The sequence below is a fragment of the Ornithodoros turicata genome, unplaced genomic scaffold (assembly GCF_037126465.1).
Source record: "Ornithodoros turicata isolate Travis unplaced genomic scaffold, ASM3712646v1 ctg00001081.1, whole genome shotgun sequence".
In the NCBI taxonomy this organism is placed as follows: domain Eukaryota; kingdom Metazoa; phylum Arthropoda; class Arachnida; order Ixodida; family Argasidae; genus Ornithodoros; species Ornithodoros turicata.
In genome coordinates this window covers 114,244-141,594 of record NW_026999460.1, presented here as the reverse complement: position 1 = coordinate 141,594, position 27,351 = coordinate 114,244, and the positions used below count along the sequence as shown (strand labels likewise).

Here is a 27,351-nt window from a genome sequence, read left to right as displayed (position 1 = left end):
CGTCATGAGCAATCAAGGCGGTTCAGCAGGACCAGTTAAAGCAGGAAGGCAGCCCGTGGGAGCCGAAACACTTAACTGGCCATATGAGCGGTCTGTGTACCTTAAGCAAGATAATAATTCCACGGATGCCAATGCTATCGACGGAGTGCTAACGCATTCGGGACCATGTTGCAAAATGTTGAAGGCTTCGTGTATCTCCCTCACCGTTTGATTGGGATGCTTGGCCAGCGTAGACGTGCGGTGAAATAAAGGTGTGCACCCGCAGTCCCTAACATGTACTGTAAATTAACCATTGGGCGTGTATTTCTTCGCAGCCTCATGCTGAAGTAGCCAAACATTAAGGCACCAACCAGTCTGCCCAATATAGTACATGTCACAGCTTAGGCGGATTTAATAAACTAAAGAGGTGTCACATTGAACGAAAGGTATCTTAGTGCCCCTTGGCAGCCTTCACTAGCTATGTCATGCCAACACCCACAACTTTGCATTTTGGTACAGGGTGGGTACAACAGAAAAACTGGATGTGCTCGCACTTCACGCATGTTGGTGCTTGCACGGATCAGAGTATGGGACAGTCTGCGAACCAGCATTCCACTCCACGCGTGGTGATGCTTATGTGCCGCATGAATATGAGATACTTTGCTTTTGATGTAGATCTTGATTGAAGAGGTACTGCGACCTGATGAAAGAGGTACAGCACACCCCTTCATGCATGTGGTACACATGCGAATGATGCGATACGATGCGCTTTTGCTACTTGACGAAGGAAGCTATGCACGAACGAGCAAGATCACACAAACGTTTAACACCCACTTGGTCAGGTCTCATTCGCCCGTGCGATTTTAAGCTTCCGACCTGACGTGGAAAAGTAAATCGTGCCGTCTGCCAAGTCTAATTTCAACGGTAGTGTCACTCAGTCGCGACGAGCAAAAAAATAAAAAATACACGCAAGAAATAGGCATTGCACAACAAACTATTTGATTTCGAAAATGCATACCATGACAGCGTTATCCACTGCTGACATAATGATACAAAAACGCTGCGCACGTTGCCGGGGGAATGTTTCACGCGTACACGTGTTCCAATGTCCCAAGGCATCGCACAATCAACAGTCAATATGACTCGCTGGAATCCGCTTTCATCTGGCGACTTACCACTAATCTCGGGACATTTCAAGACCCAATTGAATTGCGACATGAAGAAAGCAAAATCTCTCAAGCACTGGAGAGTAAGGTGTCTGGAATGGACTGTTCAATCACAAATTAGTAATGTCAAACCGTAATTGAGTAAAATCGACACAGAAACAAAAATTTGTTCAACCAGCTTATCGGTGCATAAAATGATGCCTTTAAGAAAAATTCAGTGGCGATTTCGCGGCAAATGCGAGAGAAATGCGTTACCATTAAGCGCCTCTTCCGGTATAAACCCAACCTCCGGCTGTTCACTTCAGGTCTAACCCCGACTTCCAGTTGCCCGCTTCCGGTATATACTTGGCTCCGGTATCCACTTGTGGTCCAACACGACTTCCGATTTTCTACTTCCGGCATAACTTGAAAACCGGTTGCCACCTCCGGTCTATACTTGACTTCCGGTTCGACACTTTTAATTACTATATGTAAGTGCTTCTAATTAACTTTTAATTAACCACAATAACTTTCAATTACACTATAGGTACCCTTTAATCGCGGAAGGTAACCACAGGTTACATGGGGTTATCTTGAAATTCATTTAATTCCCTTTAATTACGCATACGTCAGGTTAATTACACATAATATTTCTTTTAATTACATACATATATCTTACATCCATTACGACGACAGAAAAATAGGCGATGTCAAGTTGCCGGTAATGAGTAAAGCCTTTCGATTCGCGTTATGTTGCGCTTCTGATACCCCTTCGTTTGTATTTCTTTTCATTCTTGTATTTCTTTTCATTTTTACCTGTATTTACATCCTTTCCATCACCTGGTTACCCTCTCATACGAAAACTCCTTCGTCAGCTGTGTATATGCTCCTGTACCATGTTCATATTTTTGTAACCTGAAAAAGTGCAGTCTCGTGCATGAAACTCTTGTTACCATGTGTAAATAAATAAGTTGCCCCGACCGTTTAATATCACTCTTGGATTTACATCCATTACCTTTAAAATAAACTTTCTTGCTTCAATGCCCTTGATTGATGCTCTGCTTACCTTCGACTACTTATACCGCTGCCTCGGTGAGGCTTCATCACCTCATACACGGACACACACACACAAACACATACATACAGCTTTTTTTCATTTTGACACTCCTAATGCTGACGCATTAAAACGACACTGAAATGCACATTTTTCACATACACGTCGTATCCTAGCGCTCTCCATTGAACCACGCACGGTGTGCGCCAAACCAAGTCCGCGTGGGCAGCACCAAAAGAACAAAACCGGGCGGGAGTTGGACCGACGAGCTCGCGCAGTTCGTGCGTTCTTCAGACTAGTCCGAGTAACGGCCTGCACCTACTCAAGGTCGCGCGTATGCGCATAGGCCGCTGCGAAAGGGTCATAAGAGGAAGCAACACCGCCCGCGAAGTTATTCTTGTACACGCTTACTTGAAGGGGCGCAAGGCAGCAGTCGCGCTGCTCGATATGAAATACAGCACAGAAGGTATGGTATCAATATAAACGAAGCCTGGTCACATCCTTCGAGAAAGCTGAGAGACGACCAACTAACATACACCAACAGTTTACCCCCTACAACGTAAAATTACATCATCACGTGTTGTTTCATGGGCGAACCATGCTACCGAGCACCGTTGCAACCATGCAGGGAGAGAATACAGGAGCGGCCCTTCTACCAGTTTACATTGGGGTGGGCATGCCAGGCTAATTCGTCCATGGGTCGCGTTTCATTCTAGGATGCTCTATCTATCATGCGACCGTTCAGGCAAACCCAAGAACATGGCGGCTGCCAACACATAAAGCAGACGGCGCGAGCTGCGGTATTCTTAGCCGTTCACACATCAGCCTTGTATAGAACGCGCGCGTGCAGTTTTAGTTCTTTGAGTTCGGAGGTGTCCTGGTCTTCTAACACAAGACCAATATCGCACCCTTGGTTTTTCTTTTTACATCCTGAAGATCTCCCTGGGATATGCAAAGTGAGACAAATTTCTACATCATATTCTGGACATACAGGAAACGTCCCATGGACGTCTCGCACATATGTGACGTTCACGGCGCTTTTCTGATACGTCTCTGGGGTATTTCTGGTTTACTGGGTTACCACCTATGAAGTGATGAAGAAGCGATGTGAAGTAGCGTTCGTATGTTCGCGAGCGAAATAACTAAATCCTAAGGAATGTATGGATGTATGTCGGAGGACAACAACATCCCAAAGGTGCATGCACAGTTACAACACGCACACACAGTTAACAACAACAACACGCACAGTTAACCGACATGCTCATGCTGCTGTGCGAACCGATGGGATCCAGAAGCATGCTCAACCGAAACCACCAGCCATCCCCTGCTCCAATTTGTTGAGTTTCTGTAATAAAAAAGTGACGTACGAACGAGACAACACGAAGTGATGTAGCGGAAAACACCCACTGCTTATTTCTTTCATAGAGGTACGGGGGGGGGATATGTTTAATGCAAAGGTACGGGTACGGGTACAGATGTACGGGGTGTCCAATGTAACCATCGAAGTAATGTTTCAAAATAAAAAAAAATCACTTTTTCTCAGTTTTAACCAGTGGCTATGTAGTCATCGCCCACCTGGAGGAGACACAGGCAAGCATCTGTGTCGATTTATTAATTACCTTTCATTAATTAACTTTTTAGTTATCAAAGGGAGGATTGACTCAATGAGACAATCGAATACTTTGGGTCACTGGTAACATTACCGTTTCAGAACAAAAATCGAGACAGTTATAGCGCAAGGAAATGGACTGGAAATAAGGAGGTCTGGTGCTCATTTTTCGACACTGAAGTAAACTCGCTCCTTTCGCGTTCTCCTCTCCTCTGTATGGAGGGAGGGGGAGGGGGATGACGTTGTCGTAGCAGCCTAACCCCATCCAATCTGCCCCCGCTGCGACTGCATCGAGCATAAGGTATGGGATGTATCTGTCAAGTGGCTACCCAAATCGATTATTGTAGCAAGCAGACAGCAACACGTGGGCCTGTGAGCAACAGCAGTGGCACAGCTAGGTTCGGGATAACTGTGGTTCGTTTATGACGGGAGATGGTGCATCCCTTACAGAAAACTGGATGAGGGCACCAGTCGTTGGCTGGCTATGTTTCGTCTGATATTATCCTGACTTGCGTTGCCCGTCATTTTGGTGGTGTTCTAAGTAACCGGAAACGATATTTGACGTGCTTATGTCGCTTTTGTTCACGCGCTTTTCGACCGTAACTGGCAGGTTAGGGGAGCTCTATCTATCGCGTTCTTCTCCGTCCCTCAAACACCCAGCTTCCTTCGTGATGTACAATTTGGAATGTATGTGAGACTGTTCCCGGATGCTACGGTGACCTCAGTCCATACAATCGTCGGTTGTGTTGTTGGCATTCTCTCTTCCTCATTTATTTCACCTTGCTCGGAAAATTCCGCGTTGATGTACGCGGATATCGTCAGTATTCTAAAATAAACATTAAGGAAGGCTGAACGTGCCTTCGTTGCCAGCACTTAACCATACTTGTATATGGCGTCGCCTCTCGTTTCTGTCCAGCAATTGGAGGTGGCGCCGTCGTTTGCTCGCGTTTGAGCCTTAATGCATGACGGGAAGGATTTCATTTCGAGACTTTCCACTGCAGACTGGACAACGACAGAATGACGGGCATGCGGTGAAGGGTTTCCTCTTATTCCACGTGGTTGATCTCAAATTTGCTACTGTGTCTGTTACGCTCATTAATGATCATTATATCTGCGGCATCAGACTGAGCTTTCTCTTGTTTATTAAGAGTGCACACCACTGCGCTACCAAAGAAGCTGAACTTGCTAGAGGTCCTCAGTGGCAGCCATGTTTCCAAGAACTCAAACACCACGTGTTCCAGTCACGTGGCGGTATGACGGCACGGAGAGATGAATGAATGAACGATTTAAAAAAAAAACTGAGGAACAAGTGTTTAGTCTCGAGCTTAGTCTCTGATTTTGGGTTTTCGCTTTTGCCCGAAATCCCCTACTTAGAGAGTGTATTAACGATTTTGAAGTAATTAACTAAGGTAGAGAAACGGGATAGGTGGTAAGTCATACTTAAAGCTTTACGCAGCAGAGAGGCAACGACAGAAAGAACCAGACGTTTCAGACGTGAAACGCAGACTTCCAGTCTGGTTCTTTCTGTCCTTGTCTCTCTGCTGCGTAAAACTTTAAGTATTTAGGTAATTTGTCATCTTGCATACTTTGTTCGAGATGATACTTTGTACCGCGAAACTGAATTGCGAAAACGACATCTGTGCTGCTCTCTAAGCCGTTTTATAAAAATTCTGCAAAGGATAAAAATGAACAGCCTGTAAACCACTTGTCTTGCGATCTTCCGCAAATTGGAGAGCCCTGCTTGCTCCTGCTTGACAGTCAATTGTGAGCTATCCCAGCCTAATTCGATTACACATACGACCAACCATGAAGCGAGGAATTGCTTGGAGTATTAACTCACCCCAATGAAAACGAGAAAATGTTTGTGTTTCGAACTGCTTGTTGTCTGAGATATTCATGCATTTCTAACTTCACATGCTGTACGTGCTCAGAGGTGGACGTTCAGAAACTAGTGCTAAATTGAGCTATTGCGAATGACACTGAGGATTTTCCTCGATGATCCTACACGTGTGCCCCTGATGGCCGTGTTTGTATTTCAACACAAATTAAATAAACAGCTGTACAAATTCACAAAATAGGAGCTCAAGAGAATTCCAAGAGGTACGAGGTGGCAAATTCTCAACACCTATCAATATTATGTCAATAACTTCAACAATAAAAAATTTAGTGTTTTCCAACAGAACATTTTTTAACTATATTGAGACATTTCAATATAATCTCCATAACGGTTTACGTAAGGGTAAACACTCTGTAGCACACTTTAACACTGTCTTTCTTGAACAATGAAAGGTCAACAGAAAAGCAATAGTGACTCCGCAATATTGTGTGTATTGGGAATTGCACAATATAATTCTTGAGTTCCCCTTAAGCTAACTTGGCTGATTTGGCAATACAATTTGATCGAAATGCTTAGACGAACGGTGAAATATCTCCAGAGGTAAAGAGCACTGACCCGAAATGTTCAGACAACTGTATTTTTCATTAAGATTTTTCATCACGTTAGGTGAAACACGCTGTATATGGACAGTATGTGCAAGGAAAAAAGAAAAAAACACCTCAATGGCCATTGTAGGCCCCTGGTAATATTATTTTGGCATCATGCAACGTGAAATCTGATAAAAGATAGCGATGTCACATATGCGGTGCGTTCTTTAATATTGCCAACCTAAAGGTCAGTCACCAAAGTCAGTTTTTTTTGGCTGATGACTCTTGACATGATCATTCGTTATTTTTAACGCATGCCCAAGTCCAGTGAAACAACAGAACAGATACATGTACACGCACGCACACACAAAAAGAAAAACTGAAGAAGTAGCACACTTATTCATTTCTCAGCGCACGTTGGCGAGCGGTGTCCCAGAAGAACGGGTCGTCCCTAACCCGGTAAACCGTAACATATATTTTTTTTTTAAATTCCGCGTTAGCGCTGTGAAGCAAATATGGCTCTGAGCGCGATACAACCATGGACAGATGACAGCAGGGAGGACTGGGGGACAGGGGGTTAGTATGTGTCGTGGGCCGACATTCGTCTGCCGAAAACCCCCAGAATGCACACTCGGTGCGGGGATTCAAACCCGCGCATCCTCCCAGTCTCCTCCTCCCAGGAAAACGATCATCCTAATCAAAATGCCACGGGAGCTGGTCGCAACATATGTGCTGCACAGTATCCTAAGGAACCTTTTGGTGGAAGTGGCGTTCGGTTACCGTAGATCAATAATGCCTGGTTCACGCTGTTGCATTTTCATACGTTATGGATGAGGCGCGACACGGTTGTCATGGCACCGAAGCACGGCAAACCAAAAAGCGCACGCGCCAAAAAAGTTGAGCTCAACCGAACTTTATGCGGTACAGGTTGCCTCCGGCTATGCAGTTGACCAATGAGCGCAAGCGCATCACTGCTGGGCTGTCACCGTTGCTTTTCCATCATAGATGCCTTTGTTGAAAGCATGGTGGCGAAACAAGTGCTCTGTATGCCGCAGATGCCCGCAATGCCCCGCAATATGCTTCGCATGCGGACCTCATCACCGCTGCCCGCTCATGGCGGTCTGTCGAATGGGGCGTGCTGGGGAGGAGGCGTTATCGGTCACACACTCGTTTTCCGAGTCAAGAACGCACGTGTCTGAACAGTGTGTCGTAAGACAACCCGCTGTGCAACGGGGAGAAGTTGCAGTGTGAACCATGCATTATGCCTATGTCTGTCCAGCGCACGCGGCATGCAGCTATTAGCTTCATTGGTTCTTACTAACAACGTCCCAGACTGAGGGACAAAACGCCCAATGACGCCTTGGGTAGTGAGACCTTAGAAAATCTAATACCTTTCTTCTTGCTCTGAATTATTTGCACCGATCATAAGTTGAGAAAAGTTGCGTTCACATCACAAGGGAGATGGGGAGAAACTCACGTTGATACAAGGGTGTCAGTCACATAAAAATATACTTGCCAGTAAATATTTCTTCTATTTCTCATTGTTTCCTTATTTCTGATTGTTTCTTTCAGCATTGCTTTCAAGAGCACAACCTTATCCCGGACACTCCAGACGTTGCGTTGGCAATGGTACGATGGTATCGTACAACATTCTTCCGTTAGTGCGATATCGACTGCTATCGGTAAATAAAATACTTTATCACCACTAGGAGGCTGTGGCTCGTATGTTTCTCTCCCAAAGGAGTCATTGCAGGGATGCTGTATTGCACTAGTAATAGCTTGTGCCGTAACCTAACGGACTTTTACCTAAACTGATATTGTACCTTCCATTGTGAAATTTTCGAATGTGGAATTCTTCAGACTTCATAGTGGTATTTAGCCGAACTGGTTGGTACGCAACATAACAATTACAATGCGGGGCTTTACTTCGAGAGACAATGCGACCATGAGCAACAACCGCGAAGCAAAGAACAGGAATGACAGAAGAAGAGCACGACAACAATGCTAACGACTACCCTTTTATTAAGAGGAAGTATGCTTAAAAGCCTGGATGCTCGAGGCATGTGTGTTCGAAGAAATTGACTTCCTCGTCAAAGTCGTATAGAAGTCTGACTCCTTGATAAGGTGTGCCTCAATTATTTCTCTAGTATCGCGTGTGGCGGCCTTATCTAGTATCATAGCGGAACGTAACTGAGGTTTTCGTATCACCAAGCACAAAACGCACTTGTAAGCACAAAGCAGTGAACACAAAAATAAGTTAATTGACTGTAAATGCAATGTTTTGTATGGGATTTGTATGACCTGCGGCAAAATATAGAGGGTGTTTCACTGAAGAGTGACCACTAGTTACTAAAAAAATGTACTTGAAATAAAAATTATGTTAGGTTTCTTGTGAAAAAAAATGTGAAAAAATTCCCAAGGAACGGTAATTTTTTTTGCGCTAATTATAAAGCCCATGGCCACAAAACCCAATTTCAGTCACAATTACAGGAAATTAGCGCAAAAAAACGTTATCCTTCCTTGGGAATTTTTTTTAGTTCACTTAAGCTAATTAGACAAATTAATGACGTACACTGATGGAAACCACCTGTTTGGGCGGCAAAAACCTTCACAAGTATGACGCCGAAGGTTTCCAATTTTTATCTCAAGTATTTTTTTTAATAATTAGGGGTGACTCATAAGTGAAACACTCTGTATACAGGGTGTCCCAGAAAACGTGTCATTGAATTATAATAAAAAAAACTATACCACCTAGAGCCATGCGGTCAACGGCATTTGTTCTTACTTGGTTTTTGCCACCTCCTGATGTAAATGTCGTGTAACGTAAGTTTAATTATGTAAATTTTTGCGAACTAAAGTCGGAAGTTTGCCAAGTAAAGGTTACTTTTTTACCCCACCAGTGTGAAGAGCGTGTCTAATTTACTCAAATTAACAATAATTGACAGGGATATTCAGCAGCCATCCCGTCGTAAAAAATAGTCGGAAATCATGTTCGTCTCATGTTCGTAATTTTTTTCAGCGCAATCTTTTTCAGTCCGACGAAAGGAGGTTGGGAACCCAGCCCACCCCGGCATCACAGAAAGAGAAGACACAGGATTGGCTTATCGCGTTCGACTTTCGCTGGGATAATACTTTCACTCTCCCAATTTTAGGAACTGTTACTTTTTCTGCTAGGTACGTTCGATTAGGCCTGCACTCCCTGAACCAGCTTCGGGCGGTGCAGGGCCAGTTCTCAACTAACTCAGCACTAGGCGAGCTCCAGTTCAACGGTGCCACATTAGTGCCGCCGCGAAACGAATATCGAAGATCAGCGCTAGTGCAGGCCTTCTGCTCTCCACGAGCATTAACACCGCTATGGATTGCAAGAACGCGTGTGACATTTCAATCACATGTGCATTGCTGCTTTTTAATTTCGAACACAATGAACTGTTCAACAATAGTGCAAACAGCAATGGAACTTGTGGATTCTGACAACGAGGACGAAGAATTCGACGACCTGGTAACCGTGATAACGGTGAATCTTCTGCGAACTGACAGGAACCGTGTACCAACGTACACCGAAACTGTACCCAAGCAGCACAAAGGACTGGGATTCGGCTGGGTACGTAACGGGGATGATGGGTTCGAGGTGGCCGATATCGCCGCCACGAGCCCGACTGCTTCTCGACTATGTGAGGGGGAAGAAATGAGGGAGAGGGAGAATGCGTAAAATTATTTCCCGATAGATCCCCGTTCGTGTCCCGGTCAGAATTCTTTCCCGATAGATTCCCGTTTGCGTCCCGGCCAGGATTCTTTCCCGATGGATCCCCGTTAACGTCCCGATCTGGATCCCCGTTAACGCCCGTGGTGTACTGGCTAAGTATTTCTTCCCGCTCCTTTCCCGATGTTTATGCAGATTCGGTAACACATGTTCAGATGGTACAGCTTGAGACAAAGTTTCTGAAACACGGGTATTCTGTATTGGACTTCTCCCAGCCACCTTTGGGGAATGCTTGTTGAACAGAATCCTTGGGAAAAATCTGCTCAAGGATTCTGTTCAACAAGTGTTCCCCTTAGGCCGCAGGGGAGGCGTGGAGAAGGGAAATACAAAACACCTGTGTTTCAGAAACTTTTGTCCCAAGCTGTACGAGACAGCGAAGCATCCATTCAGGAAGGAATTTGGCTGTCTGGTATGAGGTAACTCTTTCAAACATTGGACTGCAGTTCACTTCATGTGTTGCATAGTTCGCTCAGTTTCAATGACTGAAAACATGCACACCCAGCAGCCTGAACAGAAGTATTAATGGAGCTTCACTGCAAAGCATGCAAGTACAGCATACTCGGGAAGGGTCGGCCACGCCCGAACGAAACGACCGAATCCCCCGAAACGAAAAACTCACGTGAAACGAAACGAAGAGAGCTTTAGCAAGTCGAACTGATCGGACGAAAACCGTTTTGCAAAGTTTGGTTCGGAGGGAGTATGGAACGCCGTTTTGTGGTCAACGTGGCCAGAGTTCCTCAAAAATACTCCTGCCGGATTCTGGTCACTGTTATAAGTGTGTGTCCTTGACCCCACCAGCAGCTTTTAAGTAGATTCATGGCACACAAGGGACCTGTGATGTACACGATCGCACACAGTCAAGAAAAGTGTAGCATTTAACCTTGCTTTCCTTGCTTATAACAAAAAAAAAAGTAAGAGAAAAGAAATAAAGAACGCTAGAGAAAGGGTCGGCAAAACAGTGAGTGTTTTGTTGTTGTTTTTTTATTCTATCGATCTCTCGCTGTCAGATTGCAGTGCCGATCTGTTGACAATCATAACGAAGTAATAGCTTAGCTTTGGTCAATCTCATGTTGCAATTTTGCTTCACACACAACATTCAGTGATTCTTATGAAAACAGCAGCATTTCTCGAAAGATCCTGGAACGGCCACTATCTCAAGAGGTAGTACGTTTCTGCCCGTCATATTTCGTCCGCCAAACAATTGCGCGGAGATGTTGGCTCCATGCCCATTTCAACACAGGCTCACCCGCACTCGCCCGCGCTCGCGCGTCGTCGCTTGTCTTCCATGCCACCAGCCAGCGCTGCCTGTCGCGCATGCGCTGTTTTTATTGGGTTCGCTTTGACTGCTGTAAGCTGTAACGGTCGTTTCTCGTAGTGATGGGCAAGTCAGTTCACTTTTGTGAACTAATTCATTTAGTTCAGTTCACTCCACTGAACTGTCTAAAAGAATAGTTCATTCGTTCACCTGTTCGCAATTAAACACAATCAAGTAATATAGTCCCAAACTTTAAAGTGGCTCGACCAAGAGAGATACAACAAAATGATCTTGCAATTCAGTTTTCCAAAGGTTCGAGAACATCAACATAGCAAACGTAATCTTTTAGGTCGCTTTTTTATTTTGCTTTAATTTTCTACGTATATTTTTAACGAGAAAAGTAATGCACAGATCAATATGCAAGGTGCCGTCGTCGTTCAATGTTACAATCGTGTATTTCTGATCACTTGCGTCTGCTTGCTGCGAACTTGAGAACACAGAAGTGTGATAGAGTAACAGCAGTTTCAACTCATTTCATTCAAATGCATGAGAGAGCTTGAAGAAAAGTACAACGTCTAGCGTTGTGGAGGAAAAATTGGGAAGCTTGCAGTGTATTGCCGCAAAAATAGCGTGCCCGCTCCAGGGTGTGCCAGTCACAAGCAGTCAGCCAGAAGTCGGAACATAACTGCGCCACTAGCAGTCCACAACTGCGAGAAGGAGCTCAGAGCGATCTCAGCGCAAGCAGTTCTAATTAAATGATTTACTCTTGTTCAGCGTTCGCCGTTCATATAGTTCACTTGCCCACAGTACTTCAATCCATACGGCGTTCAAAGCCGCTCTGCTGGCTCTCCCTCCCCGCGCTTTTCCTTAGCCGCATGCGCCGTGGACGAGTAACAGTTCTGACAGGCGCTGCGAGCCCAGTCACATCTTGGATGCCATCCAGCAACATAAAGAGAATCTCAGCAAACATTTACAGAGGAAGGTAGCAAGCAAAACAGCCTCTCCAGTCCGCATAATTCAACACTGATGCAATTGCCAGGAATCCCCTGCTGTCACGGCATTGATGGGGTAACACAACTCCTGGTGGTTATCGTAGTGCAGGGAGCATGTGACTGCTGGACAGCATCGAGCCTTCGGCTGCTCACACAGCCCATGAGGGACAACAAAACTGTTGAAAATCTCTTCCCCTGTGACTTCATAAGTCGAAATGCAGGACACTAACGGCTGCCTCATGCTGAACATCACTGTAGGGTCTTTACCCCACTTTGTGTCGTCTCAGGCACCAGTAAGGTGTTCACATCTGGTGTCATTGCCGAGACTCAGTGGGGGAAAGATGAAAAATGCGCCAGGCACCACATGTAGAGCAACGATGCAACTTGGAAATTTATACGTCGGAAATCCCTTTCCATCCCTTCCTTCCCTTTTAGGAGTTGGAGGTGACATCAGTCAGCAGAGCCGGGAAAGGAACATTTTTCATGTAGAGGCTGTGTTGTGCGTAAACTAGTGTGTGTCACTAGAGTAAGTACCTCAAACCCTCATAGCATTAGGAAATTATTGCAACATTTTAAAGAACTTGCAGTCTGGTTGTTTGTGTGGCTTTACAACTTGCACATATAGCAGAGTGTTTACAAAAAGCCTTTGAGGGCTCCGCTTTGAACCCTATAAAAATATCATAAGCATGTTTTCTTTCCTCTTTCTGTGGAAGCTGGCTACAATGTAAATTACCTTAGCTCGATTTGAAACTTTTACAATAAAGTGTCTGATGCAGTGCAAGAGACATGTCTGTGAGAGACTCATTTGTTATTGCATGTATACATGAATGTAGAGGTGTAACCGGGTTGGGGGCCACCTAGGATGCCTTTGCTGTAGAGGCACCACTTGGAGAGCTATGAGAGTCATGACAGCTAATGTTTAGGATATTACACAAGAATTATGACCTGTCAGCAAAGAATGTAGCATCCTTGTAGCCATAGTGCATGTATAGCCAGGTGTGGCAGGAACATCTTCAAGTTGGAGAAGTATTTTCTCTCGCACCCAAGGTGACGTAATTCTGCTAGCAGCAGAATAGTAGGCTGTGATGACATTAGAATTGGTATCCAGTATAGGTAGGGTATGTATGTGTGATGATGATGTGTACAGAGCAAATGACCACAAAAAATTGCTATGTTACAATGATGGATGCGCGTTCTGTAGGAAAAGCTAGATATGTAGTGCCTAAGGAGAAAGTAGGGTAATGCTTGGTGTGTGAAATCAGCCTCATAGGCACGGTCCAGATGAGAAGGGTAGTCAAAGTATATGTCAACAGCACCAACACTGAAATGTATCCTTTTCAGTGCAAAAAAAATCGTAATTCTGAATGATAATACGTATGATGTAATAATAATGTAAATTTTGTTCCTGTATCCACGGCGATATATACATAATGTGGGCTCGACTTACTAGTGAATATGGTTATATGTTTGTTCACGTAATAACAGCAGAAAATCAAGCCAGATACAATAATATACAAGCCTATGTATCGGTGCGCAGGATGCTTTGTTCGGATTCATGTCAGCGCATGTGCACTGCAGCATCCGCTGCCGAGCGCGTGCTTTAGCAATCAGCGACACTACGATGCTATGGCGCTCACGCGCTGCCAGGAACGCGCCCCACGTCACAGGGCCACGGTGTGTCTCAGTAAATTTCGCAAGGCGATAACTCGCGACAACAAACCATTCTAGATATTTTTTGTTTCCTTCTTTTTCCCCGTTGTCGTGTTCCCAATGTCATAGGAATAAAGAAGAATGCAGGGGATAGGAAGAAGGCAAAGTGTACTTGTATTGCTACACCGTCATTTTGTGAACACCTGACTTCGAGGTTCACCTCGCAAATCACATAACGTGGGCTCAGTTCTAGAAAAAAAACTATTTCCCTACTTGTCAGTTTGCTTTTTCGCGATTTCAGACAACCGTGTTCACTACAGCACACAATTATTTATTCAGTATGGAACATCTTCATCGTCCCGGTGGGCTCCCCGGGCATTCGGGCCACGCGGATGGTGGGGCTGGCGGGGACGGCTTGAGCTTGAGCTGCGCCTCCTCTTCCTGGCTCTGCATCCTTCCAGGTTACGAGCGTGGGCAGACGCCGGCCCTGCCACCTGGAGGAAGCGACCTCCGAAGAGGTACCCCCCCCCCCCCCCCGCAGTTGGCAGTCACGGAACTGCTGCTCGATCAGTTCGAGCCCGGGTGCCACGTAACTAAGCACCCGGTGCCCGCTTTCTGAGGCCAGCTTAGCCGCGGCTTGACCAATGTGGTCAACCGCGGCCCCGACGTGCCTCGCCACTTCGGTATTGGCCACCTCTCCATTTGCCATGGCCTTTATCAAGGCAGCCAAAGGATTCACGGCTGAGTGAGCTGAGTGAGTGAGGCATCAGTGAGCGTTCTATGTTCCGCAGAGCCCGGTCCACTGCTTGGGCGTCTGCGGTCGTCGGTCCCCTGGCATACGTGAAGACGTCGATGTCCAGGACCGCCGGCTGCGCGAACTGCCAGGGGACGCGTGGGAACTCCTCCCGGTTCTTTTTGCACCTTCGGTCTTGTCCTTCTGGATTCCAGTGGCTCTCAAAGGACGCTTCTGCCTCTCGGGAGAAGGTTTCAGCTTTAGCTGATGGCAGGTAGTTGTAATCCTCCTTCTCCTGCGGAACGAAAAAAAAAATAAACTGTGTGCCTAAACGTTGCGCAGTTCGATCGCATCGGAAAAATTCGCATCGGAAAAATCGCATCGGAAAGACAGTGTCTAAATACCCTGAAAATTTTCACACCAACACACGACATGCTCAAAGTTTCACAACTTATAGTAACCGCGTAAGTCTATATCTGTGCTAACGCATGACATTGTGAACACCGCCATAAGCTTGGCGCTAACCAAGACGTTGGTTAGCGTCAAGCTTATGGCGGTGTTCACATTGTCATGTGTTAGCACCGTTAAAAACTTACGCGGTTACTATAAGTTCATCATCACCGTTTGCACCTGTGCAAACGGTGCTGATGAACAAAAACCACAAATCATACCATTCTTGGGTCCAGAGAGTGTCTAGTCGGTGTCGGTGTCCAGAAGGCAGTTTGTGTCGGGAATCCAGAAGGCAGTCGGTGTCGGGTGTTCAGAAGGCAGTCGGTGTCGGGTTTCGAGAAGGCAGTTGGTTTCGGGTGTCCAGAGGGCAGTCGGTTTCGGGTGTCCAGAAGGACGTCTGTGTCGGGTGTCCAGAAGGCAGTCGGTGGTAAAGGCAGTCGGTGGCGATGACCTTGCGACGACCTACCTGGAGAGTTGGCGGCAGGGTCCACTCCTTTAGAATAAAGGACCGCACCCTGGATACACTGTGCCCTAGTTGAAAGGCATAGTACGCATCCCTCTTTTCTTCAGATTCATTGTTCCCTGCGTTCTGTGGCCAGTGTTTGTGTTCTTACCTATTCGTGGCCCTTCTCGGATGTCATTTGTTGGACATTCTTTCCAGATCCCGTATTACATGTCTGCAGGGTGGGTCAGTAACAGGGTTCTAAATGTATGTGACAAAAATATGCGGCCAACGTCCTTTTCCTCGGGGTTCTTATATTATTCGTCGTTTTCCTGACATGAACTTTCTGCGAATTCTGCCGTTCATTTTCTTCTTTCTCTTTCTTTTTTTTAGTTATAGTGTATTGGTTTCTTTGAATTGAACTCGGGAATTTGCCGTCAGTCACTGTAACCGACCGTTTGCCAACTTTTTTCTTTTCAACTCTATTTCTCTTCGTGGTGTATCTTTATTTTTTCTATTTTTTGAAACAACAACAACAACTTTATTTTATTTGTTTGTTTTTTGAAGACAAAATGCGAACGGCCGATACAAAAGACGACTATGAATATGCGCGACCTCCGCAGCGGCCGGCTCGTGGATTAAATTTTGACCCCCTTTGGCTTTCCTGGCGTGCGACATACTGCTCACACATTTTCTCGTTTTTACACGAAACTACCAGCGTTCTGAGCCAATACCTTTTGGTTCGGAATGCGAGCATTCAGCCAACTCGTTATTAATAATTAACGCGTTCTTAACTGATACAATGACTACGCCGTGAATATGGGGACCCAAAACGTGCTTTCGTGTACATACATACCGTTGCTTCGGCATCCAGGTGTCTCTTTTTCATTTCAAAAACGATCTGTTCTCACTTGGCATGTTTCCATGGTACATTTCGGTATTGCTCATCGGCAAGTTTCCACAAAAGCGAGTGTTGCTCTACCAGGTGTATTAGATAAAAACAAAAGAGCTTGTCACATTGGCAACAGAAGGTGGCTTTTTTTTTCGTCCTCCCGGAAGGCTCTGCGCGTCAGTCGTCAGATTCTGTGCCCCGTGAACGAACTATCCGCGTGGTTCTTTCAGACGGACGGAGCTGCTGAGCCCAGTGATATTGCACATGGCTCTTTCATATCTCGCCAAAAATAAGATAAGAACGTGCGCGCTTCTGAGATTCTGCTGTACGATAAACCCCGCCCGCGACCGAATGGTTGGATGATTGGGTGATTACGCTGATACCTCCTTCAGTCGCTGGGCGGTCAGAAAAGGCGCTCGTGTGAATACACGGTAAGCTCACAGACAGCCCCTCACCCGCGCACCACCCACCGCGCGCTGGCAAAAAAATCGCGAAAGAAGTCGGCCCAGGTTGAAAAATGCCCGATGGTAAACGAAGGCCCTCCGCCAGCTCTACTGATCACTTCATAAGAATCTGATTAATTGTGCCATATTGGAATATTAGCTGTTGTGCTTGGAGTTACGTACATCTATCAGAACTTGTAATTAAAACTCCACTATGGTGCTCACGTATAATAATGTGATACTTTTTATAAGAAAACTTGTAATTTTGATTGTAATCATATTGATTAAAAATATATTCTTTGATTAAATGTGCTATCCCATTTTAGTTCTGCTTAATTGAAAACTTGCGTAATTATCACTAATAAAATATATGATGTGTGATACCCCTTCAATGCTATTGCATCATACCTGTAATAAGTATAACCTTTGTTACGTGTATCGTATTGTGTTTGTTCTGCGTCGGGTTTTTTGGCTGGGTTTTTTCTCCTTCACACAGAGTCATAACATAATTCCTGCCATTGTTGGCTTTAATATATTTTCACTTGTACTTTTGTGTATGGCTATCCTTTGCATTTAAACCGCCTACTGCACACCTGTTGTAGCGGAAAAAAATTACGATTGAAGTCGGCACAGATGGAAAAATGACGAAAGAAGTCGGCCCAACTGAAAAATGTGCGAGGGTAAGCGCGCACGCAGCCCCCCCCCCCCCCCCCCGCCGATAAGCGCACGGACAACCCCGAACCCGGGCGCCGCCCGCCGTGCGCGGAAAATAAAATATCTGACAGTGTCCCAGACGCTGTGGGGTTCGAACCAGACACCTATTGAACGTACTCTCATCCGGTCTGCCTCCCAACATACTATTACTACTTTCCCGCTTGGATTGTTTGTCTTGTGAGTGCCAACACGTCGAATGTTTTGAGACTGGTGATTTTGGACCTGTTGAGAATGAGCTTTGAACTTTCAAAACTGCATTTATTTTTTTTTTGAGAACCTTCCATGTGAACTGCATATCATTGCAGGCCATGCATAAGCATAGTCTCGTCCAAAAAAGACCAAATTATTCTGGAACTATCCCAACTGCATTACCTTTTGGATACGCTGCAGTACAATATCAGTTAAGCTATGGTTTTTCGTTTCGCAGATGCCTAGGCAAACCTTCATGCTTGTACGCCTGGTACAAAATGTGGATGAGGTCATGGATGCTTTACCGAACATGTGTCACTACCGTCACCTGTGAAGGTACCCACTCCAATGTTTAGAAGAGTGTGAGTAGGTGAGAAAGAACTTAATGACAGTGCATCCACACTTCAAAACATGGTACATGCCGCCTATAAAAGGAGGAACAATAATAAATGTGCAATCGACCCAGTGATCATTTGATGATTTGAGTTAGTGGAATGGACAAAATACAGAGGATAGACACTAACACAACGAAGCTTAAAGAACTCCTTTGCAGTTTCTGCTCCTTTACAACTTGCAGCTTCAGCGACACTTTCCCATATTCATATCCGTCTAAAAGAGGCTGTGATTTCTTCTGGTGGAAGTACTGCAATAGTCAACAATGTCTTAATCTCATGTGCCTTCAGTAACTTTCGTCTTTTATAGTTCCGGTCAGGGGTTGCTTTTTCAGAGGTACTGGAGTTAAAATTTTGCTAGGCCATCGATGAGTACAAATCCTTTCGGGAGAATCAGAGCTTTGAATATTGCAAAAATTCAACTCTGTCAGTCTTTTTTTTTCTTAGGTTGAGCAGGTAATTGGTTCTGAATTCGCAGCAAAGACAAAGACGTTGATATGTGATGAAAATAGGCTCCCAAATAGAGAAACACACACAGTCGCAAACGCATGATAGTTGCCCTTGTGTCATACAAACAACAAACAAACAAACAAACAAACAAACAAACAAACAAACAAACAAAGGCTTCAAATGTGTCTAGGCGTCTATTGCATTAGAACGGACCAGCATGTAAAAGCTATCACGGAATCGTAGTTTACAGTGTCACAAATTTAACTCTGCATAGCAATTTCTACCAGTGGAATTATTACACCTCACCAATATAGGTCTTGATAGGTGGTTAAATTACGTAGACAGCCTCGGTCGTTGCAGGTTTTCAGAATGTGCTTTCTAACTCTACCAGGCATTGCTGTATGCGGAAAATGAGACTGCTCCATGGGTGAATAAACCTTAATTTTTAGGGTGTGGAATACTTTCCGCAATTGGGCTCCTGTTTTTCAAACTTGTAATGGTGTACCCACTATTTAGTTTCCCAGTCCTACCTTGCAGCATACGTAGCATGTCGCCACACAAATAGGCTGACACACCTTACGTGTGAATCTACTCCTAATTGCTATTGGATTGGGATGCGGCTGGGGCAGACCACAATTAGGGATGACATAAAACATGTAAGCAGATGCTGATATGATGTGACTGTTAGAGTATCTGGTCGGAGATTGGAAGACCCAGGTCCTATTCCTGGTGTTCGCACCACTTTTCCTCGAGTTGTTTGAATTCATCTGAGCTGCCTCTCTTTTTCATCTGGACTTTGCTGTGCTCAACCAAGCTCTGTTTCGATTGTTTTCTGTTTATAACACAATGCAAAGATATTTTTTAAGTCACAGAACCCTGTCTTGTCAATGACTCAGATCAGATTATGGCTGGTGGGGAAGCATTGCAAAGATTACAGCACCTTTATTTTGCATACCCTATATTGTTGACCCTATCATTGTGCAATATCTGATGTTTATGACTGGGAAGGAGCATTTGAATCATCCTTCGTACATTCACTTTTTAATATTGCATTTCAACAGCCCTGAGCTGCTTGTAGCCTCGTTATATGTCAAATGTGATTGAAAAATATTTATATGTTATGTAATGATTCCCGTAATGCAGATTCCCTGTAACTGTGATGAGTAGATGCACTTCAACAAATGTATATAATAAAGCAAATGTAGGGATTTTTCAGTGGAACATTGTACTGTGGGGGAATGATTATTTGGATCCTCAAGACCATGGAAAAGCTATCGTCCACTATATGTCTTGCCATGGTGGAGAGATACCACTGGTGTCCTTGAGAGGGGGGGGGGATATGCATGTTCAACTCTCACAAAAAGACTGGTAAGTGCGTTATGCTTGGACATAACCTACACGCTTCTGTGGTACACCGTCTGAGATGACAACGGTTTAGTCGCATCATGGGACCATTGATTGATCCAGTTTCATTTTTTAAATTTCATTTTGTTAGTGAATGCTCAGCAAGATAACCTTAATGCGTTCATTTATTTAACTGTCTTGTCACATTTTGCTTTTGATTGCTGTTGTGCTGAATTTTGCGATTCACTGGACATGTTCAAGCACCAAATTGCTGTTTTTTCTACATACTGCACCCTCTCCGCCTTGCTGCTCAGGCTAGAAGAAGTAATGAAACACTTCCACACAACTGTTGAATTGATGCGGTTTGAGTACGAGAAATGTAAAAGTGAGTTTGAAAACGTACACCATAGAAATTCAGGACCATAACTGGTACATCACACGTGCAGTCCAGCCACTATTTATAGCGTACGAGTTCACGCTGCGGACACACCGTTTTATATGACATCGACATCCACAGGCGGAAGGCTAGTATGACACGTTTATGGACTGCTTCACGACGACTTCTGGAAACCGTCAACAGCACCGACACGTGAAATCTGCTTCTATTTCTCTGTAGTTACCCCAGCCGCACCTGAGTCCGAATACCTAGTACAATGTTGCCCGTGATTTTTAATTTTAATTTTCTAATTAACTACACCGATTTGGATGAAATTTGTGCCGTTTTTGTACTGATTGCTTGGACTATCGAATAGCAACGCCAAATGAAGTTCGACCTCTGCTGCTTTAAAGTACCTTTACAAAAAGTAAAGAAAACACCAGAGCAGCTCTGAGTGCATTTCGGGTCTCTTTGAGTATCACCATAGGCGAGTCAGTGTCGTCATCTGATTCATGGCTGTCGTCATTGCAATTGACAATATCAACGACGTCTTCATCAGGAATGACGGCACACGTTTCATCACAGCCGTTCACATCGAGGTACTCGAAATCTGGTGACAGACTTTTGACTGACTTTCTTACTTTCGGAATGAAGACTGAAGCTGCAGAGCAAGGCATTACTGCCTTGCTCTGCAGCTTCAACAACTGATCTGGTCATCTCCAGGCATGGGTTGGAAAAAAGGGAAATCGTTGAAGCATAGTACGGAATAGTTCACTCTATACCCTGAAGGTTGTCGCCCCCAGGTGCGAAAATGTATGTTGCACACTGACTCTGACGCAAGACCGAAGAAGTGAGGCAGGTTGTTGGGCACTTTCCTATAGTGGTTTCTGGAAATTGTCCTGATGCGGAAGATGAAGCCCGGATAAATGAAGCTAAAATGCATGGATTGAAATCTGTTCCCACGATTGTTGTCGGGATAGCGCAGGATACAGATACGTGAAGCCCTGATAAACGGGGGTTGACTGTACCTGCCAGCACAGGAAACGACTCACACACGAAGTTCATTATTGAGTGTCTCCCGAACACCGTCACCAAAGACGACTGCGAATACGTTCTTAGTAGCGTTGACGGGCACCACGGCGCCACCCCCCTGTCGGCGTGCATTGCTTGGTATTGCGCAACACCGGTGACCTAACGGGTGACAGTAGTGCGTACAATTGGCTGAGCCATAGAAGAACGGGCAGAGGAGGAACGCGGAAGAGAAACTTGAAGCGTGTGCGTTTTGTAGAAGGGAGCAATTTCGCCAGGAAAAATTTCTAGCACGTTAGTTTCTCGACAGGAAGAACCGCTTCCAGCAAAAAAATAACATGCAGGAAGAAGAAATAGCATGCGGGTTCTGGAAATTTCATAGTCCCTCTAATAAAATTCTGGTCCGTCTTACGTTATGATCCCTGTATATAAGGGGCTTTGAAAGAATATTCCAATACTTCTTGCAGAATGCGGGTGCCAGTTCATCTATACCTATTTAATCTCGGGGAGTGTTTCCACTTTGTATTCAAGTTTGTGGAAGTCAACTAAATAGTTCTCTAAGTTGTTTTGGTTGGTTATTTCATCTCCCGTATTTGTATTTTTGAGAGAAGGCATTTTGTGTTTACATTCACCTCGGGCTCTTTGTACTTGCAATTTCATTGCCTTTTCGTACTTCAAGTTTTCTGTTGGAAGCTTCCATCTGCAATTGTTCGAATTTGTTTATACCAGTTATTTGTATTTTTGCTCTTCAGCCTTTCTGTTCCGTACTCAACACCCGGACCCGTTGTGCCGTCATTGTACCTTGGTCTATTAAGTAAAAAAAAAAAACCTTTCAGAAGATCAGTAATGAGCACGAATGCAATTTCCTTCAAATATATGTTTGTTTTTATACGTTCATTAATGACTATTAATGAAACAGTTCACAATTGACTGCACTGGTATTTATTAATATGGTGAGCAGAGTTCATGAATTTCTCCCTCTTGGGCAGAATTACCTTTACCGTAATAAACGTATATCCGAACTTTTCTACAATTTTTGTAAAAAATAATATGATCGTTATTGTTCTACAGTTTTTACCCTTCTGCCTGGAACACAGTTTGTGGATTGGCAAGACTTCCCTATCTATTATATCTCGGAACTTGCCTTCGCTACACATGCGGGCGATAAGATATAAGATGTCAGATAAGATACATATGAGAGAGGATGGAAAGGGCTGCTTGATACACCACTATTATCTCCATGCTAATGTCGTCACAACGTAGTGCTTTACCGTTGTTTTATTGAGCGAAATACCTCTGACGGGGCGGTTGAGGACAAAAAGGTTGTCATAATTCAACACTTATTCGGGGCATTACGTCGCGATCATGATGTACGATCATGAGCGACGCCACAGTGGTCGGGTCTGTGGATTAATTTTGCCCACATGCGGGTTCTTTAACGTGCGCCGCAATTTCGACACACGGCACACCACGTTTAACGTCCCTCGCGGAAGACGGCGTGTGTGAGCAATTTGTACCCTTCCACCAAGTTGCCGCCGTCCACAGCGGGTATTGAGCCCGTGACCTTGGTATAAATAGGCGGACACGCTACCGACTGAGCAACCGAGGGAGGCACAAAAGGGGTGTAAAACTGGCTGCTCCTAAATGTGTCGGCTGGGGATTGAGGATGTATCGAGTTGGGTGTAATGTTCCTGAAGTATCTGTTAAACACGTTGGCGATGTCTTTCGTTGTCCTGACGGCAGTCAGCGCTGCCTTCGGCAGTCCCGTCGAAGGCAGCGCTTACTGCCGAAACGTCGACCCCTATCCCTATATTTGTTAATAAACTCCCCTTTGTGTTTTCCTGTAAGCTCTTTGTCGTTCCATGACTTGAAAACCCGAGACGAGGTAGGGACAAAAACAGACACACACAAACACGTTCTCAAACTCAGCTGTCCCTTTGTCCCTACATCGTCTCGGGTTTTCAAGTCATGGATCGTCACCACCAGCTCGCTTGCTACCTAACTTTCCTTTCGTTATCTTTGTCGTTTTGTGATTTTTCCTGCTTATTTCATTCTCGTGGTAAACCGCTCTCCTAAGCTTCTGTTGTATACTAGATTATACATATACTAGATTGTATAAAACCGTTCGAGAAACTACGCAGAGCGATGCAAGGCAGAGTGTTCGGTACCCATACTTTCGTCGGCAATGCTTTTTTTGACATTCCCATGCACAGCACGGGGCATGATGCAATGGCAGCAGTACTTCCTTGTTAACTTCTTAAGCAAAATGTATGCCTTAGAGAGTGTTAAAGACATTGGAGGGCAACCCACGCATCACCGTACACCATATACGCAGCACAAGGACGCCACATTCTAAGCAAACTGCGGTGTAAAGATTGTAAAAAAATAGAAAGAAAGCGCCGCACAGACAACTCGAGAGCGGAGTTCGGCGCTGTGCGTGAACAGTCACGTTTGTAGCAAGCGGTGATTGATGCATTCATTTACTCAACCCAAATAACCACAAACCTTCTCTCTATAAAAACTGCTTGGCCGACGGCCAAATCCAGCCCACCAACGCTCACCCCCAATATAAATTGTTTTGACCATTTCGTACACGTATCGATCCTTGTTGTAAAGGATTAAAGAACTCCTCGCGATGAAATTCCCCATTCATCATCTTGAAATAAAGTTGATACCAAATACCTGCGCTGGTAATACACATATACTCTGGAAACAGAGCTTCACCGTATATTACGCTCCTCGCTAACATCCTCTCCCTTGGGTTTATCAAAACGCGGGAGGGGGGCGTACGCAGCTTTTGTGGCAGTTATGAACGGCATAGTGCCACAAAAATGGCGTACGCCCTCAGTTCTCAGCACATCACTGGGAGAGAACGATGTCACTCGCGATGATGCGCTAGGAACGTGTAGAAGGAAAAATAAATCAACGAACGAACAGAGGAACGAAGGAATCAATTGTTCACGTTTTGATGGTTCTCAATATGTCATATTTTTAACAGTTCATTCATTATGTAAAGGTGTAAGTAGACCTTGTCTATTAACCGACATCCCAGGGATTTCTGCCCCGCTAAACCAATAATAGATGAACAATATAGCTCCAGTGACTACCAAGGTCACTGTCACAACGAGCACTAGCACAACGCCCCAGTTGCTTGACGACTGCTTTTCAGTTTCAGAATCCGTCCCTGTCGTCGACTCCACAGGATGCGGTCCTTCCCCCTTGGTAGCGGCTGAGGTAGGTTGTGCGGAAGTTGTTTTTGTTGTACTCTCCGTCCGTGAGGGTCCCTGTGTAATTGGAGCAGGGCACGCTATGGGGTCCTGTGACCAAAACCCTTCAATGAGACACACTACTGTCTGCGTTGAGCCATCGGCGTCGCATGTGTACGTCACTTTCGATCCGACACGGGTGTCAGTGCCAGAAAACGTACCATGTTTGGGGGCCAGTGGCGGAGGACACTTGACTTCCTCACACGTGGGCTCAATTCCGCTCCATGTACCCTGACCTTCGCAGTGACGTTCAACGTTGCCGACAGCACTGAAGCCCGGGTTGCAGGTGTAACGCACTACTCCCCCAAAGTCCCTATCGATTGTCTCAATCTTACTGTTCGCTGGTGCAGTGAGCTGCACACATTGGATGCGTGCGCAGTTCGGCAGTTCCGGCGGCGACCACTTTCCGTCTGACTGGCAATGCATTTTTACATTCTTCTCAATACGGTAGCCTCGATCGCATTTAAACGTTACTGAGTTCGGGAACGTGAACACAGATTGACGGTGCCATGGTCGATGTTGCCAGGGTAGCCACAGTTGACTGGATAACACTGTAGATTGTCATTGCCCGCTCCATATATCCACACACCGTTTCGGCAGACAGCTTCTCTGTACCTTGGTACCTTGTTCGTTCTGTGTCCGGGTTGGCAGGTGTAGTTTGCGTGATCACCATCATCGTAGAAGTCTTTGTACGCGTCGAAGCTGTAAAACGTTGCATGAGCTGTATCGTCCTCGGCGCTACATCTCCCGTTTGCAAGGCCCTCGATGCTGTCAGTGAAGAATAGCAGAATGCTGGTGCATGCAAAAAACATGTGTTCGCGGCGGAAGAATATGCTGCGCTGGTAATTCCATGGCACGTGGTCTGTCTTCTTCCTACGTCTTCTTCTCCTTCTTCCCCACAGAAAAAAATACGGTTGTTGTACATCGGCGCGGAAGGCTAGATATATATAAAACCTCCGATCAGCATGATTATCACTCGTGTACGAAAGGTTTTACAATAAATGTCAAAACGTATGTTTCACTGCACTTCGTACAAAAATATATCTAAGCCGTGTGCATTGACTGTGTATAAAAATACTCTCGCTTTTCCTTTCCAGGGGCAGCGTTCTACAAAACATGAGCTCCCCGCGCAACATAAAGTGCCTCAACAGTGTGTAAGGTGTTTGTAACGAAATTTCGTCATTACCTGACTACTATCAACGTTCCCGCACTTCACCAACATGAAGATGAGCAAATGCGTTTGTGTAGCTCTTCTAGATTTGAAGTGAGCTTGCTTGGCATGGCTAATGAGAAAGATAATTTGTGGCTTTGTGTTAGAAGGTCATGCGTCACATGGTGACAGCATCAATACAGTCAATGTGTACTTCGTGCTCTATCTTGCGTATTTCTTTTCCCTCAGTCAAAGAAAATCTTATTCTCAATGTTCTTATAGGGTAAAGAAAAAAGGAAAAAAAAACACAACAAAACGAAACCGCAACAGCAGCGAACCAATAGTGCTGGATTCATAATATTGGTCCAATATCGGCTGCCAATGTGGCCTCAATGTAAATGCAACCAGGCTCAATATTGGACCACTGTGTGCGAGTCCTATATTGGCAAGCCCACTTTGTCAGCTTGACTGCAGCGAAAGACCCGAGCAAAAGTCAGTTAGAAGCATAAACGATACAGACGGCCTTCAGGTACCGCTTTCCAGTACCATGACCACAATTCAGGGACACTTCATTTTATGCAGGTACTGTGTGGTAGCAGAAGGACGTGTAAGAAAGCCAACCTGAAAGAAAAGCATGAAGTGAAGAAGAAAGAAGATCGAAAAAGGCGTGGGGAGACGAGAAAGTGGATTTGTACATCAGATATCGCGCACCGGGAACGGCTACACAGCAGCTATTGCCCAACGCTGAATCAAAATGTGATGACTCAGCTCTGGAAGCTTTTACCAAGCTTTTCTTTGCTGTACTGCTGGTCAGAATTCTGAGTTCCTACTCATAGCGTGTGGAACGAGGTGACCAGCACGCGTTAAGCTGGTTGGATCCGTTTTTGATTTCTGTGTGAGGCGTGAGGATGCCGTCGTCGATGAGAGGATGTGACCCGGTTTCACCAAAGGTCCCCTAAACTCAGAAGTTGCCCGCGAATTTTTGCAGCGACTGTTAAGCGACGTACTACGACTTTTATAATGTTAGATAGAAACAAAGAATAAAGAAGCAGAATGTGGAAGAATGCTTATTTCCAGAACATCTGGAGGTGGCAGCAGAGTGGTCTTCGATACGAAAGTTGGTTGGTAAACCAACACCTCCTAGATAGCACTGGCCTGCGCGCTTACGTCACCCACAGAGTGTCTTCCTTTGTGAGGTGCTTCGAGCATTCTTATCGTTCGATGTCGCACTGGCATCATATCAGCAATGGGTGCTTTTCAAGTTGAGAAGTGGCGCAATGCATGCTGGATCTTCGAACTTCCGGTCCAAAATTTCGCTGAACTGGAGGAAAGCAACACTTTATAAACTGATTTAAACAACAAGCAAGATCAGTTGGCCTGAGAACGCATGCCTCCAAAGAAGTAATGCACTTTGACAAATACTTCGCACGCACTGCGTACTGTTCTGATGGCAAAGATAAGATTTCGTGACACATCGTGCATGTTTCAGTTTCATGTGTCGTCCGCTTTGAAATCGCGATGTTTGCTGCGCGAAATGTTATGCTAGAGCGCGGTTATCTTGGCGCTTCAGATAGCAAAGATAACAAGCAACATTTCAGGTATGGCACAACAAA

The 27,351-nt window shown here is 45.1% G+C and overlaps 1 pseudogene; it reads right to left on the bottom strand.

The window, feature by feature from the left end:
* Window positions 1-24,321: 24,321 nt before the first annotated feature.
* Window positions 24,322-25,400, bottom strand: LOC135376403 (sushi, von Willebrand factor type A, EGF and pentraxin domain-containing protein 1-like; annotated as a pseudogene).
* Between the last annotated feature and the right edge of the window lie 1,951 nt (window positions 25,401-27,351).